Raw genomic sequence first — 16,683 nt, 5'->3', positions numbered from 1 at the left:
CAAGCTGACTCCTCACTGAATGCAGAACCCAGTGTGGGCTCGATCTCACAACCCTGAGATCATGACCTGAGCCAAAAAAAAAAAAAAAAACAAAGAGTGGGATGCATAACCAACTGAGCCACCTGGACACCCCCAAAATAGACTTAATCTAAAAGCTGTAATAATTGACAAAGAAGGTCATTTTATAGTGATAAAGTAGTCAACCCATCAAGAGGATTTAAGAATTGTAAATATTCATATTCCCATCTCCAAACATCTTCTACCTTTACTGGTCAGTAGTTGACATTTTACCATAAGCAGGGAAGACCTTTTCCTGTCTTGTCTCTCTGAGCTATAGACTCATTTATTCCACTTTGTGTTTTCTTTAATAGTATTTGATTAATGGTTTTCATGCACAAATTGTCCTAGACTTGTACCCTTCAAGTTGGTTCCTATTTTCTTGTGATAAGGCCTCATCATTTTTAAAAGCATTTTTAAAATTTTGTGTCATAATAAGCTGATCCAGAAACATCTTATTCCTTCCTTGCCCTCGGCCTTGAAATCAGCCATTTTTCCAAGGATCCTTGGCTCATTTGATTGGACAATAATACTAGAAACAAGATGTAGGTTCTTGTGTATTTGGGATAAATGTTTAAAAACCTTTTTTTCTTTTTAAGATTAGATATTTGCCCATTTTCCATTTTAAGTGGACCCAAAATTATAATTTACTTAGTTTTTATAAGCAACTTACAGAAGCTTATATTCTGCTTCTTAAGAGTTTTCCCAAGTTTCTGAAAATGAAAATAAGCTGTGAGAATTCTGGCTCCTATAGAATTGCAGTTAGGTAGTAAGGTACTCACTGGAATTGTATTATATGATAGCTTTTCTGTGCTCATAACAGAAAGTTAATGTTGTTTGGAATTGGTCCCCCAAAATGGCACAAACAACGAGGCAGAAATTCAGTAAATAGTATTAAAACTCTGATGATGTTCCTTTCTAGGTCATCATTAATGTTTTTCCCATTTTTGGTGTGAGTTAACTCTGTTCTTTTTTAAAAATGTGTTTTTCTTTTATTTCTGGAACATACCATCAGTTCAAAAATAGATCTTTTAATTCTCATTTGGTGTGAATTACTTCATACCAAATATACTATGACACATTATTTGGAAGCCTGAAGAGGAGGAACTTAGGGACACACACCATCCAAAGTATAATTGTACAACTTTAAGAATGTTGGCTCTTATCTTTCCAGGATACAGTAACACTGTCAATAATGACAAGCAAAATCTTTGCATTAAACTTTTGAAAGTGTGTTCCCAAAATTATTCAACTAGACAATATGATTGTAATTTTTTAAGGTAATCACTAAAAGAAGATAAATATAAGGTTGCTTTTTATGGGCTTATCTAAAAGATAGACCTCTCAATTTTTTATTTAGTTGTATCTTTTTAAAGTCTTTTTACTGTGTTTATAATTATGTTTATGAACCACTAGTAATGATGCAATTCACAGTAAAGACATTTGGTGTGTCAGCAAATAAATTGTCAAAGGATGGGGGGTGATGATTGAAGGTACATTGGAGAACTAAGATGAAGAATAAAGAGGTACATAGACGGAATAGGATATGTTTCTTTATCTCAGTTGGCTTAAAATCTGGTGTGTAAGGCAAAATCAAAATTTAAGTATGAAGATTCTCCTAAGTACCTATGCTAAGTACCAGTTCAGTGATGGAGTTAATAATTAAAGACATGCAGCTGAAATAAATCTTACAGATTTTAAAGGACCCAGTGGCCATTTAAAAAACAAGAGCTAATAAAATCTTAGAGTAGAGGAAATAGAAAGGGCAGTCCAGGCAAAAAGCTATGGATAGAAAAAAAAAAAGATTATCATGTTTATGATACATTGAAGGCCTGTCATGTTCCAGGCACTGTGCTGAAAGTTTTACAGAACCTTTATTCCATATTATTTAACTCACAGGTAATTTATTTTATTTTATTCTCTCAAGAACAGCACTTGGGGCGGGGCGTGCGTGGGTAGTTTAGCCAGTTAAGCATCTGTCTTTGGCTCAGGTCATAATCCCAGAGTCCTGGGATTGACTGCTCCCTGCTCAGTGGCAAGCCTGCTTCTCCCTCACCCTCTGCCCCACCCCCAGCTTGTTTTCCCTCTCTCTCAAATAAATAAAAAAAAATCTAAAAACAAACAAAAAAAAGAACAGCACTTGGTAAGTTTTAACCATCCATTTTATGGATGAGGCTAAAAGACACCCAGGGAGTTCTGGTACTAAATCAAAAAGCTTGAATTTGGGGCACCTGGGTGGCTCAGTGGGTTGAGCCGCTGCCTTCGGCTCAGGTCATGATCTCAGGGTCTGGGGATCGACTCCCGCATCTGGCTCTCTGCTCAGCGGGGAGCCTGCTTCCTCCTCTCTCTCTCTGCCTGCCTCTCTGCCTACTTGTGACCTCTCTCTGTCAAATAAATAAAAACCTTAAAAAAAAAAAAGAAACACGATTTGCAAATATTTAAAAAAAAAAAAAAAGCAAGCTTGAATTTGTCTGTCTCCAGAGATCAAATATCAATATCAAATACTAAAACATATATTACAAGGCTGCAAAATTATATCATTGTATATTATTTCAAGAATAATTGTCAAGAATATACCATAATTGGTCTTACTTATTAGTTATTATCAGTATCTGACAGTGGAAACATTACAAATCAATGGAATCTGTACATTTTAACAAGTGTTATTTAAATAATTATTGAACTTTGTGAGAAAAAAATAAATGCTCATAGTAAAATACAGCAATTCCAAATGATTGAGCAATTTATCTGGAAAAATGAAGTAATAAAAATGGATTTCTAAACTAATCTCTTGTTGGGAAAACTTGGAGCAGTGTAGGAAATCACATAAAACATTTGATTTATCTGAAGAATAACCTAATCATTTTTTCTTTATTTCTTTTTCCCTCACTTGGTTATCAAACACTTAAATTGTGCTCATTGTAGAAAATTTAGAATGTATTGGGGAAAAAAGAAAGAGAACAGAAAAAACAAAACAGTAATTAAATGTATTTTGTTTTTATAACAAGAATTTTTTTAAAAAACTAAAACTCTTTATAGATACAATTAATGTCTACACATTCATTGACCTTGGATATAATATACTTAAACCATCTCCTAATGGGCATCTCCTCTCTTATCAATATTATGAATAACACGGTTATGAATATCTCTTTGGAATAATCTTGATTCTATTAAGGAGGGTTTTGTCAATGATTATGTATCTCACCAAATTAGAAATTAGAGAAGACTGGGGTGCCTGGGTGGCTCAGTGGGTTAATCCTTTGTCTTTGGCTCAGGTCATGATCTCAGGGTCCTGGGATCAAGCCCTGCATCAGGATCTCTGCTCAGTAGGGAGCCTGCTTTTCCCCCTTTCTGCCTGCCTCTCTGCCTGCTTATGATCTCTCTATGTCAAATAAATAAAATCTTAAAAAAAATTAGAGAAGACTAACATTATACTTTTTTTCTTTTTTTAGGATTTTATTTTTAAAGTAATCTCTGTGCCCCATTTGGGGCTCAAACTCACAACCCCAAGATCAAGAGTCACACACTACTGAGCCAGCCAGGTACCCCTAGTCAGCATTATACTTGATGGTATCCTAGAGACTAAACCTCAGACTTCATTCAATGAAGAGAATCGAGCGAAAACTAGCATAAGTAACATAATTCAGACAGACATAAGAATTGGGGGGACATATATCTTGGGTTTATTCTGACGTTTGATAATTTGCAACATATACAAATATCCACATAGGATTCTCTTTGTAGTAGGAATGGAAGATTATGCTTTTTGTACAAGGGTTCTTTCTCCATCCTCTCCCTTTTCAAACTGAGAACTTCTTACTGCACAGAATGCTGTGTCTTAGCACTCCTCTTGACATCCATCACAGATGCATTCTGTAGGGAAAACATTTCATTGAATTAGTTATGACTGATTAGTATTATATGCTTAAAATGTATGAGACATTAAAACAAGAGGACAAACTTTTGAGAACAAGTTCTCCAAATCCTTCAATATTAAATGCCTTTGCTTAAATTTGGACAATTTTACAATAAGAAGGGCTGCAGCAAGAACTATGTATTGTTGTTACTATTTAATTTAAATACAAGAAGGATTATTACATGCAGCTATACTTAATGGAATAAAGTGTGGACATCTTCCCAGATTTATAGCTTGACTTTTTTCGTATGTCATGTCTTCTAAACAGTTCTTTGAACTAATACCTATTTCTTTTAAATGTTGTATATGAATACAAGATAGCTGAAAGAGAACTAACCCACGAGTTAGAAGACTTGACTTATTAATCCCCATTCTACACTGAATGAGCTATATGATCATAGCAAGTGATTTCATGTTTCTAGGCATGAGATTCCTTGTTTGTAAAATGAAGTGGTTACCTTCTAGTACTATATTGTTTTATTATTCTATCATATTAACTACCTCTGATTTTATACTTTTTTAAAGAAAAGATTTATTGGGACGCCTGGGTGGCTCAGTCATTTAAGCATTTGCCTTCAGCTCAGGTCATGATCCCAGGGTCCTGGGATTGAGTCCCGAGTGGGACTTCTTGCTCAGCGGGGAGCCTGCTTCTCCCTCTGCCTCTCCCTCTGCCTGCTGCTCCCTGCTGTTTGTGCTGTCTCTCTCTCTGACAAATAAGTAAATAAAATCTTAAAAAAAAAAAAAAGATTTATTTATTCATCTGAGAGAGAGAGAGAGGGACAACACTTGAGCAAGAGTGGGATGAGGGGCAGAGGGAAAGAATCGCAGTACAAAGTCCCCGCCAAGGAGGGAGCACAATGCAGGGCTCAGTCTCACAACCCTAAAATCTTGACCTGAGCTGAAATCAAGAGTTGGACACTTAACTGACTGAGCCACCCAGGCATCCCTAATTAAGTTTTATTTGTTTAAGTAATCTTTATACCCAATGCGGGGCTCAAACTCATTACCCTGAGGTCAAGATGTTCTTCTGACTGAGCCAGTCAGGCACCCCTAACTACTTCTGATTTTAGAGATATATATTAATTTTGCTCATAGTAAATATAGAGTTTCTACATAAATTATGATCCACAGAATATTTCATCATCTGAATAACGCCTGCTTTTTAGACCACTATATTTAATATGACCAAATGTCCTGTATTTTTATGGAATGTTTCACTATGCCATCTTACATAAGCAATAAAGTTTCAGCATGTGTTCTTTAAAAAAATAAAGCTAAAATCTTGGATCTTAGTGCCCACCATTATAAACTTCTAAATTAGGGATTCCAGGGAAGTAACTTTTATTTACATTATGCTTAAATTATGAATTTGTAAACTTAAGTCCTATGATCTTATAACTCACCAAATAATACAATTTTTCATCTAAAAGCTAATTTGATGTTTTGTCATTTCTAATCTTTTTTTACCAATTTTAACACATAATGGAAAAGAACTTTCAAAAGAGCCCATTGACTTTTGTATTTCACAAAATAATATTCTTGAATTTATGAGAACCTAATTTGGAGTTGGTTAACCTTGTTAGAAAGAAACAAGTTTATTTGCAGTTTTCCTACCTCATACAAAAGTTTGTGATAATTATTTCTTTTTCTCAGAGATAAGGATTAGCTTAATAGTATTTGTCATAATGTTGACATTTGAAGTCAGTCCTAGATGCTCTTAATAATCTTAAAAGATATACTAAAGAATTCTTGAATAATAGCTAACAATTGATTTGAATTAATTATGTCTTGGGGATAAAGGATAAGAAACATAGTAATAGTGATCATATTTTTCAGTTAATGATGATTAACTTATTAACTGCTTTATTCAGTGCATATTAACTGGAGGTTAAAGGGTGTTTAAAAAACGGTATGTAGTAAGAATTACTGAAATAAAAGATGTCAAAAATTAAAGCTTCAACAAATTATCATTAAAAAGTATATTACAGGGTGCCTGGGTGGCTCAGTGGGTTAAACCACTGCCTTCGGCTCAGGTCGTGATCTCAGGGTCCTGGGATCGAGTCCCGCATTGGGCTCTCTGCTCGGCAGGGAGCCTGCTTCCCTCTCTCTCTGCCTGCCTCTCTGCCTACTTGTGATCTCTGTCAAATAAATAAATAAAATCTTTTAAAAAAAAGTATATTACAAAATAATCTATTTTATCCACTAATAATGTGAACATAGGCAACACACTTTACTTAAATATGCCTAGCATAAAAATTTAGTGTTTAACTCATATTTTTAAAAGGTAAATAAGGGCTAAAATTAGGAAAATGTAATAAGTAGATTAGATACATATTAAAATTCAAGCTGGTCATGTACGTGGCATACTGCTTTTTTCTAAGTTTGACTCTTTGGATGCTTTGACTTGTCTCGTTGGATTTCTTCTTCTCCCTTTACCTTTATCTCTGACTTTTCTATTTATCCTTTAAATTCCAGCTCACTGCTGTGGGTCTCACTGATTTCCCTTCTCAGAGTTTCACAAGCACTTTAAATATGAACTTCAAAATGTTACAGTATTGTTTTGCACTTACTGCTGTTATTTCACCTGTGTTGGTTTTAGCGCTTAAGCTAGAATATAAATTTCCTGACACAGAAAACTACACCTTATCCTTCTGTGACACCTGCTATGTGTGGCCAACCATTCAATAAGTGTTAAATAAACCTACTGATAAACGTTACTGTTTACTTTTTAAAACTTTAAACTTTTTGTTAAAAAGATAGTACAAGAGTAAATATTTTAGCAGATTATTTTTCACTAGATATTTGTTTATTTTTATGTGGTATGTGTCAGCCATAATCCCATGACCAAAGACACATGCTAAGAAAAACGCTAATTTTTTGGAGTATAACCTTGCAGGCCTTTTCTCCTCCACATTAAAAATGTAAACATAGGGACACCTGGGTGATTCAGTTGTTAAGCATCTGCCTTCGGCTCAGGTCATGATCTCAGGGTCCTGGGATCAAGCCCCACATTGGGCTCCCTGCTCAGAAAGGAAACCTGCTTCTCCCTCTCCCACTCCTCCAGCTTGTGTTCCCTTTCTCGCTGTGTCTCTGTCAAATAAATAAAATGTTTATTAAAAAAGTAAAAATGATTAACCCTATATACTGTTTACTACTTTTTAAACTTGTTGCATTTAGTATATTCGTATGCATATTTTTGATTACCTTTAAGTTGTTTTTATAGCCATTTTTTGTTTTTTTTTTAAATTGAGATATAATTGACTTTATAGTCATTCTTTCTTTTTTTTTTTTTAAAGATTTTATTTATTTATTTGACAGAGAGAAATCACAAGTAGATGGAGAGGCAGGCAGAGAGAGAGAGGGAAGCAGGCTCCCCACTGGGCAGAGAGCCTGACGCGGGACTCGATCCCAGGACCCTGAGATCATGACCTGAGCCGAAGGCAGCGGCTTAACCCACTGAGCCACCCAGGCGCCCCTATAGTCATTATTTCTAAACAGAGCTTTAGCTTCTTGCTGTCCTGTTTTTATAATAATAGAAGAAAAAACTGAAAGAGGAATGGAACTCACATTTATTGAGCCTTTAAAATATGCAAGGCATATTGCCTCCTGATTACTCCCCATTCCTCTTTCCATCTCCAGCCCCTATCTGTGTCTTCTTTAGTTTTCTATCTTTAGTAAATGTCATTACTATCCAGCCATGTGTTCAAACATAAAACTTAGAATTACCACTTACCCTCCCTTTCTCCTGCACATTCTAGCCATTAGCAAATCCTGTCAATTCTACTTCCAGATTGAGTCCTTAATCACTACTTTTCTTCTATCTCCTATCTACTCTACTGTACATCTTGCCTTATCTAATAGACTTCTTTTTTTTAATTTTTTATTAACATATAATATATTATTAGCCCCAGGGGTACAGGTATGAATCACCAGGTTTAAACACTTCATAATACTTACCATATAGCACATACCCTTCCCAACATCCATAACCCAGCCACCTACCTGCCAGACTTCTAACAATGCCTTCCTATTTCTACTTTTGCAAGCTATTCTCCATTCAACATTAGAGTGTTTTTTTTTCAAAACAGAATTGAGATTACCCTCCTTGCTTAAAACTCTTCAAGAAACAGTTTTAATTAAAAATGCACAGAGGGGGCACCTGGGTTGCTGAGTTCGGTTAAGTGGCTATCTCTTGATTTCAGATCAGGTCATGATTTCTTGGTCCTGGGAATCAAGCCCTACACTGGGCTCTACGCTCAGCAGAGAGTCTGCTTCAGGATTCTCTCTCTCTCTACACCCTCCTCCCCTGCTTGTGCACTCTCTCTCTCTCAAATAAATAAATCTTTTTAAAAATATTGCACAGAGGACCTAAATAGACTTTTTCGCAAAGAAGACTTACAATTGGCCAACAGACATATGAAAAGATGTTCAGTATCGCTCATCATCAGGGAAATGCAAATAAAAACCACAATGAGAAGCACCTCTCAAATGGCTAAAATCAGAAACACCTCTCAAATGGCTAAAATCAGAAAGACAAGAAATAACGTGTTGGCAAGGATATGAAATCTCTGTGTAGTATTAGTAGGAATGTAAACTCGTATAGCCACTGTGGAAAATATTATGGAGGTCTCCCAAAAATAAAAAGAGAAATACCATATGATCCAATCATTCCACTACTGGGTATTTACCCAAAGAAAATGGAAACAGTAATTTGAGAAGATATATGCACCTTTCTTTTTACTGCAGTATTACTTACAATAGCCAAGATGTGGAAGCAACCTACGTGTACATCAGTAAACAAATAGAGTGCCTGGGTGGCTCAGTGGGTTAAGCCTCTGCCTTTGGCTCAGGTCGTGATACAAGGGTCCTGGGATCGAGCCCCACATCGCGCTCCCTGCTCAGCGGGAAGCTTGCTTCTCCCTCTCCAGCTCCCCCTGCTTGTGTTCTCTCTGTGTCTCTCTTTCTTTGCAAATAAATAAATAAATCTTAAAAAAAAAAAGGGCAAATAGATAAGGAAGGTGTGTATAATATTCCAGATATACGGTGGAATATCACAGTCATAACAAAGCATGAGATCATGCCATTTGCAGTAACATGGATGGACCTAGAGGGTATTAAGCTAAGTGAAATAAATCAGTCTAAGACAGGTATCAGATGATTTTACTCTTGTGGAATCTGAAAAATAAACGAATAAACAAACAAAAAACAGAATCAGGCCTATAAATACAGAAAACAAAGTGATGGTTGCCAGAGAAAGAGGGTGGGAGGATGGGCAAAAAGGGTGAAGGAGAGTGGAAGACACAGACTTCAAGTTATGGAATAAATAAATCACAGGAATAAATGTCACAGCGTAGGGAATACAGTTGATGATATTGTAATCGTGTTGTAGGGTGACATATGGTAGCTACACTTCTGGTGAGTCATAGTTTTCTTTATAATGACTTGGGTTTTATATATTCTTGCTGCTCTTGGGTTTCTTAAAATGTACCAAACTCCTTCTTACCTAAGGTCCTTTTCACTTGCCTGTGTCTCTGTCTGAATTGTGCTGCTTGAGATTTTCAAGAAACTAGTTGCTAGACTTGGAAACGTCAGCTCCAACTCACCTTCTCAGAGGAGCTTTCTCTGATCTCCCTTGCTCCCTTGACCAGTCACTCTCCATTGTTCAACTTTTGAAAAAATCTCCATAGGACCTAACACAAATGAATTATTTTGCTCATTTTTTAAATTCATCTTTTCATTTGGTCTCCCCTCCCAGAATGTGTGCTTCATAAAGGCAGGGGCTTTGTCTCTACTGCAGCCTTAGTGCTTGGCACTTGGCGGACACCCAGTAAAACACGTTAAATGGACAGACAAGTTTACATATCACTAATCATTTTTTATAGTTTATGTGTGAACATTGTAACCTCTCAATCTCAATCTCTATTTACTTATCCTTTGAGAAGTTTTAATTAGATGTTTTTCTAAGGTCCCTTTAAAAAATTTTCACAGACCAGTCTCTGGATTCAGACCTTAGTTCTCTAAATTTACTACACAAGTGTAACTTCCAGTAAATTACTTTACCTCACGCTATGTAAATTTTTCCATCATGGGTAAGTCATGATAATAGCACCTACTTCAGAGGATTGTTGGAAGGATTTAATGAGATAATATACTTAGATCTAGAAAAATAATAGATCTATGGAAAGAATATAGATCTTTGTCTCTTTGGTTGACTTCTGAATTCCCATCACTTGCAACCATGTCAACACATAGCAGGTGCTCAGTGAAGGTTTTATTTCCTTTAATTTTTATTATGGAATTTTTTTTTAAGATTTTATTTATTTGATAGAGATCACAAGTAGACGGAGAGGCAGGCAGAGAGAGCGAGGGGGAAGCAGGCTCCCTGCCGAGCAGAGAGCCCGGTGCAGGGCTCAATCCCAGGACCCTGAGATCATGACCTGAGCCAAAGGCAGAGGCCCAAACCACTGAGCTACCCAGGTGTCCCTATTATGGAAATTTTTAAACATATAGAAAATTAAAGTCAATAGTATAATGAACTCCATTGCACTGTATCCACCTTTAAAAATTTTTAAAAATAGGGGCTCCTGGCTGGCTCAGAAGGTTAAGCCTCTACCTTTGGCTCAGGTCATGATCCCACGGTCCTGAGATTGAGCCCCACATTGGGCTCTCTGCTCGGCAGGGAGCCTGCTTCCCCTTCTCACTCTGCCTGCTTCTCTGCCTACTTGTGATCTATATCAAATAAATAAATAAAATCTTAAAAAAATTTTTTAAAAATAAAGATTACTGGTATTTGTCAGTCTTTAAAAATCTAATTTTTTTTTTTGAGGGAGAGGCATTTTAATGAAAACTCCGTATTTCCCTTATAGATATTTTAGTATGTGTCTCTAACTGTAAGGGTTTTTTTTTTTTTTTACATCTCAATCTACCATTATAATATTTAACAAAATTAATTATAATTTTTGAATAGTTCTTAATATCATCTGATACCTAACTTATTGTCTCAGAAATGTCTTGGTTTATTTAAGTCAGACTCCAGATAAGTTTTACACATTGTAATGTTGATATTTCTTAAATTTTTTCTGTAACAGTCCCACTCTTGTGTGTGATGGAGAAACTGGGTCATTTCTCCTATGGAAGGCCCTACATTCTGGATTTGGCTGATTAATTCCCCATATTATTATTTAACTTGTACTTCTATTTGGCATATTTTCCATGAAGTGATAATTAGACTTAGAGGCTTAATTAGATCCACATTCAATTTTTAAAGCAAGACTATTCAAATAGTGTGCTGTACTTCCTATTTTATCATTATCAAGAGGAACTTAATTTCTGGTTGCTCTGGTTTTAGTAATGTTAAGATTGATTTGTGGGTTTGGGTAGTACTATCCTTCACTTGACAGTTTTAGTATCTATTGATGATCATTGCCTAAATACATTCTTTCTTTTTTTTTTTTTTTAAGATTTTATTTATTTATTTGACAGAGAGAGATTACAAGTAGGCAGAGAGGCAGGCAGAGAGAGAGGGGAGGAAGCAGGCTCCCTGCCGAGCAGAGAGCCCGATGCGGGACTCGGTCCCAGGACCCTGAGATCATGACCTGAGCCGAAGGCAGTGGCTTAACCCACTGAGCCACCCAGGCGCCCCTAAATACATTATTTCAATAGGAATTGCAAAAAGGTGATTTCCTCATTCTCTTACCCCTTCTGCACTTATTAACTGAATGAAATTCATCTATAAAATAGAACATTTATCAATTATACCTTGATATGAAAGTTTAGTAAATTTAGTTATTTTTTTTAAAAAAAGTCAGAATAGTAGATTAGTACCCTAGCAGTCATCACTAGTGACCACTTTAAAAAATTGTTATTATGGACTCATGCGTTTTTGTGTGTTTGAGGAGTTTCAATCAACTGCAATTTTTATTCCTTGACACAATAAGATGAATAGACTCATTGTATACATTTTTTCTGACCCAGATATAGAATGTCATTTCTCCAAGGAGTTCTGGTTTTCTTTACTGGGAAATAGTATTTAATAAAACTTTATTGTATAAATGAATTAACTAACAGTGATATGATGCTTAGTATAGTATAGAGTGTATGTTAGTTGTTGTTTTCATATTATTTAGTCTTGAGCAGTGATTCTGAAAGTGTGGTCCCTGAACCAGCAGTATCAGCATCACTGGGGAACCTGTTAGAGATGTAAATCCTGGGGCACCTGGGTGGCTCAATGGGTTAAAGCCTCTGCCTTCGGCTCAGGTCATGATCCCAGGGTTCTGGGATCAAGCCCCACATCGGGCTCTCCGCTCGGCGGGGAGCCTGCTTCTCTTCCTCTCTCTCTCTGTGTGCCTCTCTACCTACTTGTGATCTCTGTCTATCAAATAAATAAATAAAATCTTAAAAAAAAAAAAAAGGAAAAGAAATGTAAACCCCCACCTCGGATCTACTGAATCAGAAACACTAAGGATGGGACTTAGAAATCTGTTTTAACAAGCCCTGCATGGTTTGATGCACACTGAAGTTTGAGAACTGTTGATCAAGAGTAGAAGTTCGTAACTCATTTAGTGAGAAGAGACCACAGATATGCTAAATATATTCCAGCAGTAGCTGTGCCGTACCCTGGCTCCCAGCAGCATTGTTTTCTCATCTGAGCTTACCTTACTTTATGAAATAAATTAATGAAACAGATACCAACTAGAATAATCTGTTAATCTGTTTATCTGTTTAACTTTCTAAGGATATAGAACCTATGAACATCAACACACTTCAGTTTCACATATTTTGTATTTTAAAATAATTTATGATAGCCTTTCCCAGTGTGTATTCCATAGGGCACTAGATCCTCTAAATGTTCTGTAATAAAGAGGTTTCACTGGTCCAAAAAGTTTGAGAAATATTTTATATCTCCTTTGCTTGGCATTGTACAAACAGTATTTGCATGTCAAAGTCTGAGAAATTGTGCAGTAAAGAAAGCTGTTTTACTTGGCTTTAACTTACTGTTTGCAAAATTCTTTGATTTGAAAACCTTTTTGCTAAGTAATATTTATTAGTTTTCAGTAGAAAACACTTTGGAAAATGCTTCCTTAGTATATCTTAAAAGAAAAATAATTTATGGACTATGTGCCACTTAAAAATAGAAAGCTTTCTGGGTGAAAATATAGTAGCTCTACAAATAAATTTGTTCTACCTTCAGAACACTATAGAACCCAGGAACTGTTGAAGGGGGAAAATATCTGGATATTGTCTTTGCTAAAGGTAAATTTAATTCTGAACTCAAGACTATTGGCCTGATTTGTCTGAAGGCCTGTTATCCTGATATGTGTATTTCTCATTTAGTCATTGTTTTCTAGACTGATGCAAAGAAAAACCAGGTTTTATCATGTGGACGTGTCAACATGATTAACAAGAAACAGAGTAGCTTTTCGGGGAGAATTATAGACCTTACAGAACTTTGCAACTACTTATTCTCTTTTATTTCCAATATTGAAAAATTTTAAAGTCCTTAAACTGCATAACCAAGGCAGTTTTATATAGTAGTGCACTGTAAATAATTGCTTGTATTTCAAAAGGGAAAGGTAGAACTGATAATTTTTTATTTCTGTAATTCCTTTTATACTCTTTTAAAAAGACTTTATTTATTTATTTATTTGACAGAGGGAGGGAGAGTAGGAGCTGTGGGAGAGGGGCAGAGGGAGAGGGAGGTGCAGACTCCATCCCAGGACCCTGAGATCATGACCCGAGCGTAAGGTAGAGGCTTAATGACTGAGCCAACCAGGTGCCCTCCTTTTAACCTCCTTTCTAACCAGAATGTTTAAAGAAATATTCTAAGAGGAGGTTTAGTATGAAATAGCATTGTTGAAAGTGAGCTTGGCACAGAGATGATACTGTATTCAGCAAGAAGATAGAAGAGATAGGAATCAAGTATCAAGAATGCAACAAAGTTGAGGTTGATGGATCAAACCTAAGTGATAGGATGAACTTCCTGAATAATATGCCTATGGAGTCAGTCCATAAAATCTGTAATCTAATAATTCTTAACATTTTTGTTTCAAGATATGTTCAAAGGGCAATAGCATTTTTGAGGCAGATTGATACGGTGAATACTAACTTATCCCATATTATTGAAGCAAAGAGTCTGTGACCTATATAGAATGTAAACTACACAGAAGCTGAGAATTCCACTAGTATGTGTAGTCCATAGTAATAATAGGCAGAAAAAAAAAATCTGTAAATGGGCAAGCTGTGGCATGTGCTTGTGATAGGTACAAAGGATAAGGTGACTTTGTGAGATAATTCAGTGAAGAGTGTTGAAGATAAACTTATTATCTTAAAAAAAAAAGATGAATTTGTATCTTTAATCAGACCTACTAGAAATAGGAATAATTTTAGGATAGGAAAAGGGTTGCAGATGTTGTTCATGAGATAAAATATGTGAAAATGTTTTCTGCTACAAAGTATTAAATGTTGGGGCTCCTGGGTGGCTCAGTCCATAGGTGTCTGCCTTTGGCTTAGATCCTGATCCTGGGGTCCTGGGATCTAGCTCTGCATGGGTACCCTGCTCAGCAGGGAGCCTGCTTCTCCCTCTGCTGCTTGTGTTCTCTCACTTGCTCACTCCCTCTCTCTCTCTCAAATGAACAAATAAAATCTTCAAAAAAAATCAAATTTGAAATCATTATTATAAGGTCATAAGAATCATATCCTATGTTTTAAATTTACTGCTTATTTTTAAGTTTCCATATCTATTTGTTAATAACTGTTCAGTTAGTGAATGTTTAGTTAAAGAATAGCTTTAAGAAATGACCAATGCAGGGCGCCTGAATGGCTCAGTTTTGTGCTCTCTCTCAGTCAAATAAATAAATAAAATCTTAAAAAAAAAAAAAGATGACCAATGCATTCTATTTTATGTTTTGGTCAAAGTAGGTTAATAGTCATTTAATTGAAATGGTTATCTCCTTAGTCAAGCTGGCTTCTAATGGTACTCTAGGGGATTTATCACAGTCTCATAAAATGAATAGCTTTATCTCTTTGAGGAATTTTAGTCATTCTTTTGTCATTTCAGATTTGTTAGTAATCCACAAAGAATATGATTCATTATGTGTGGAAATCTTCGGCAAATTCATATTCATCACATTTTTATTATTTCTAAGGATTTCAGAAACCAACCTTTAACAAAGCTTTTGCTTTGTAACAAATGAAAATCATTCAAGAGCATAGGGACCTTATAACACATACAAAAAGTAAACAGATAGTTCCCTTTGGATATGTGCATTCCATAGACATCTAGTACTTGGTTATATTTCACAGTATTAGAAAATATACGGGCTCCAAAGGAGATAGAAAATATAGTTCTTGGCTTCTACGAGTGGGGAAGAATACTTCCCTTAGTAAAATATCCAGAAAACTATTCTAAGAAAATTCATTCCTGCAGTGAAGAAATACTCAGAAAGTATGTGCGCATGTGCCCAGCTTTTGTTTTAGGAACTGGGAAATTACCAGTAGGCAAGACAGAAATCCTCATTTTTATGGAGCATATTCTAATGGAAGAGACAGACAAAAAATAAGTGGAATGGGTAGTATGTTGGATGGTGACAAGTGCCATGGGAAAAAATAAAGCAAGGGAAGAAGACAGGGCATGGTAGAGAATTGCAATTTTATTTTATTTTATTTTTAAACTATTTATTTATTTATTTATTTGAGAGCAAGCTAGAGAGACAGAGAGCTTACAAGAGCTCAAGCATGAGCAGGGGCTGGGCAGAGGGAGTAGCAGATTCCCACAGAACAGGAACCCGATGGGGGACTTGACTTAACTGACTGAGCCACCCAGGCGCCCCAGAACTCCAGTTTTAAATAGGGTGCCAGCAAAGGCTCAACAGCAGAAGTCATTTGAATGAAGACCTAATGGAAATGAGGGAATTCATCATTAGAATATCTGTGAAAAGAGTATTCTAGGGAGAGGAAGAAAAACAGTATTAAGATCCTTGGCTGGGAGCATGTCCAGCACGTTTTAGAGCTACAACGAAGTAGAATGGGGCTAAAGTGGAATGGGAGAGATTGAAGGAGCCTGGTAAAATAATGCAGACAGGCAGTGATGGTGGCTTATAGTATTGTGGTAGCAGTGGACATGGTAAGCAGTCAGGATTTGCTGACAGTTTGGATATGAGATACAAAAGAGAGAGGAATCAGCAATTTTGATCTGCCAAATGGAAAGAGGATTTCTATGAACAGAGGCTGAAAATACTGTAGGAGGAATAGAGTTCAGGGAGAAACACTGGAGCTGTGTTTTAGACATGCTTAAGATACCTGTTAGTGGGGGCACCTGGGTGGCTCATTCGTTAAGCATCTGACCTCAGCTCGGGTCATGATCCCAGGGTCCTGGGATGGAGCCCTGCATCGGGCTTTCTGCTCGGCAGGAGGCCTGCTTCTCCCTCTCCCACTCCCCCTGCTTGTGTTCCCTTTCTCACTGTGTCTCTCTCTGTCAAATAAATAAAATCTTAAAAAAAAAAAAAAGATACCTGTTAGTCATCTAAGTAGAGCTGTAAAGCAGGCAGTTGGATGTGGCTTTTTGTGGCATTTTGGGGAGAGGTTTGGTGGGAGAAATGAGTTTGGAGATGTATGATATCTTGGTAAATTGTGCTGAGAAGTAAGACTAGGAGAAAAATGAATAAAGGAAAGGTTTCAGGAGGGAGATAGAATTTTGAGCTGGAACTTTG

At 36.3% G+C, this 16,683-nt stretch overlaps 1 protein-coding gene across 4 annotated transcripts in view; it reads left to right on the top strand.

Annotated features, from left to right (window-relative positions):
* Positions 1-16,683, top strand: part of SBF2 (SET binding factor 2) — a 484,493-nt gene that overhangs the window by 220,020 nt on the left and 247,790 nt on the right. The gene's annotated exons all lie outside the window — the stretch shown is intronic.

This window comes from Neovison vison, chromosome 7, assembly GCF_020171115.1.
Source record: "Neovison vison isolate M4711 chromosome 7, ASM_NN_V1, whole genome shotgun sequence".
In the NCBI taxonomy this organism is placed as follows: domain Eukaryota; kingdom Metazoa; phylum Chordata; class Mammalia; order Carnivora; family Mustelidae; genus Neogale; species Neogale vison.
The sequence above is the reverse complement of the archived record's forward strand: the minus strand, read 5'-3'. Positions and strand labels throughout refer to the sequence as shown.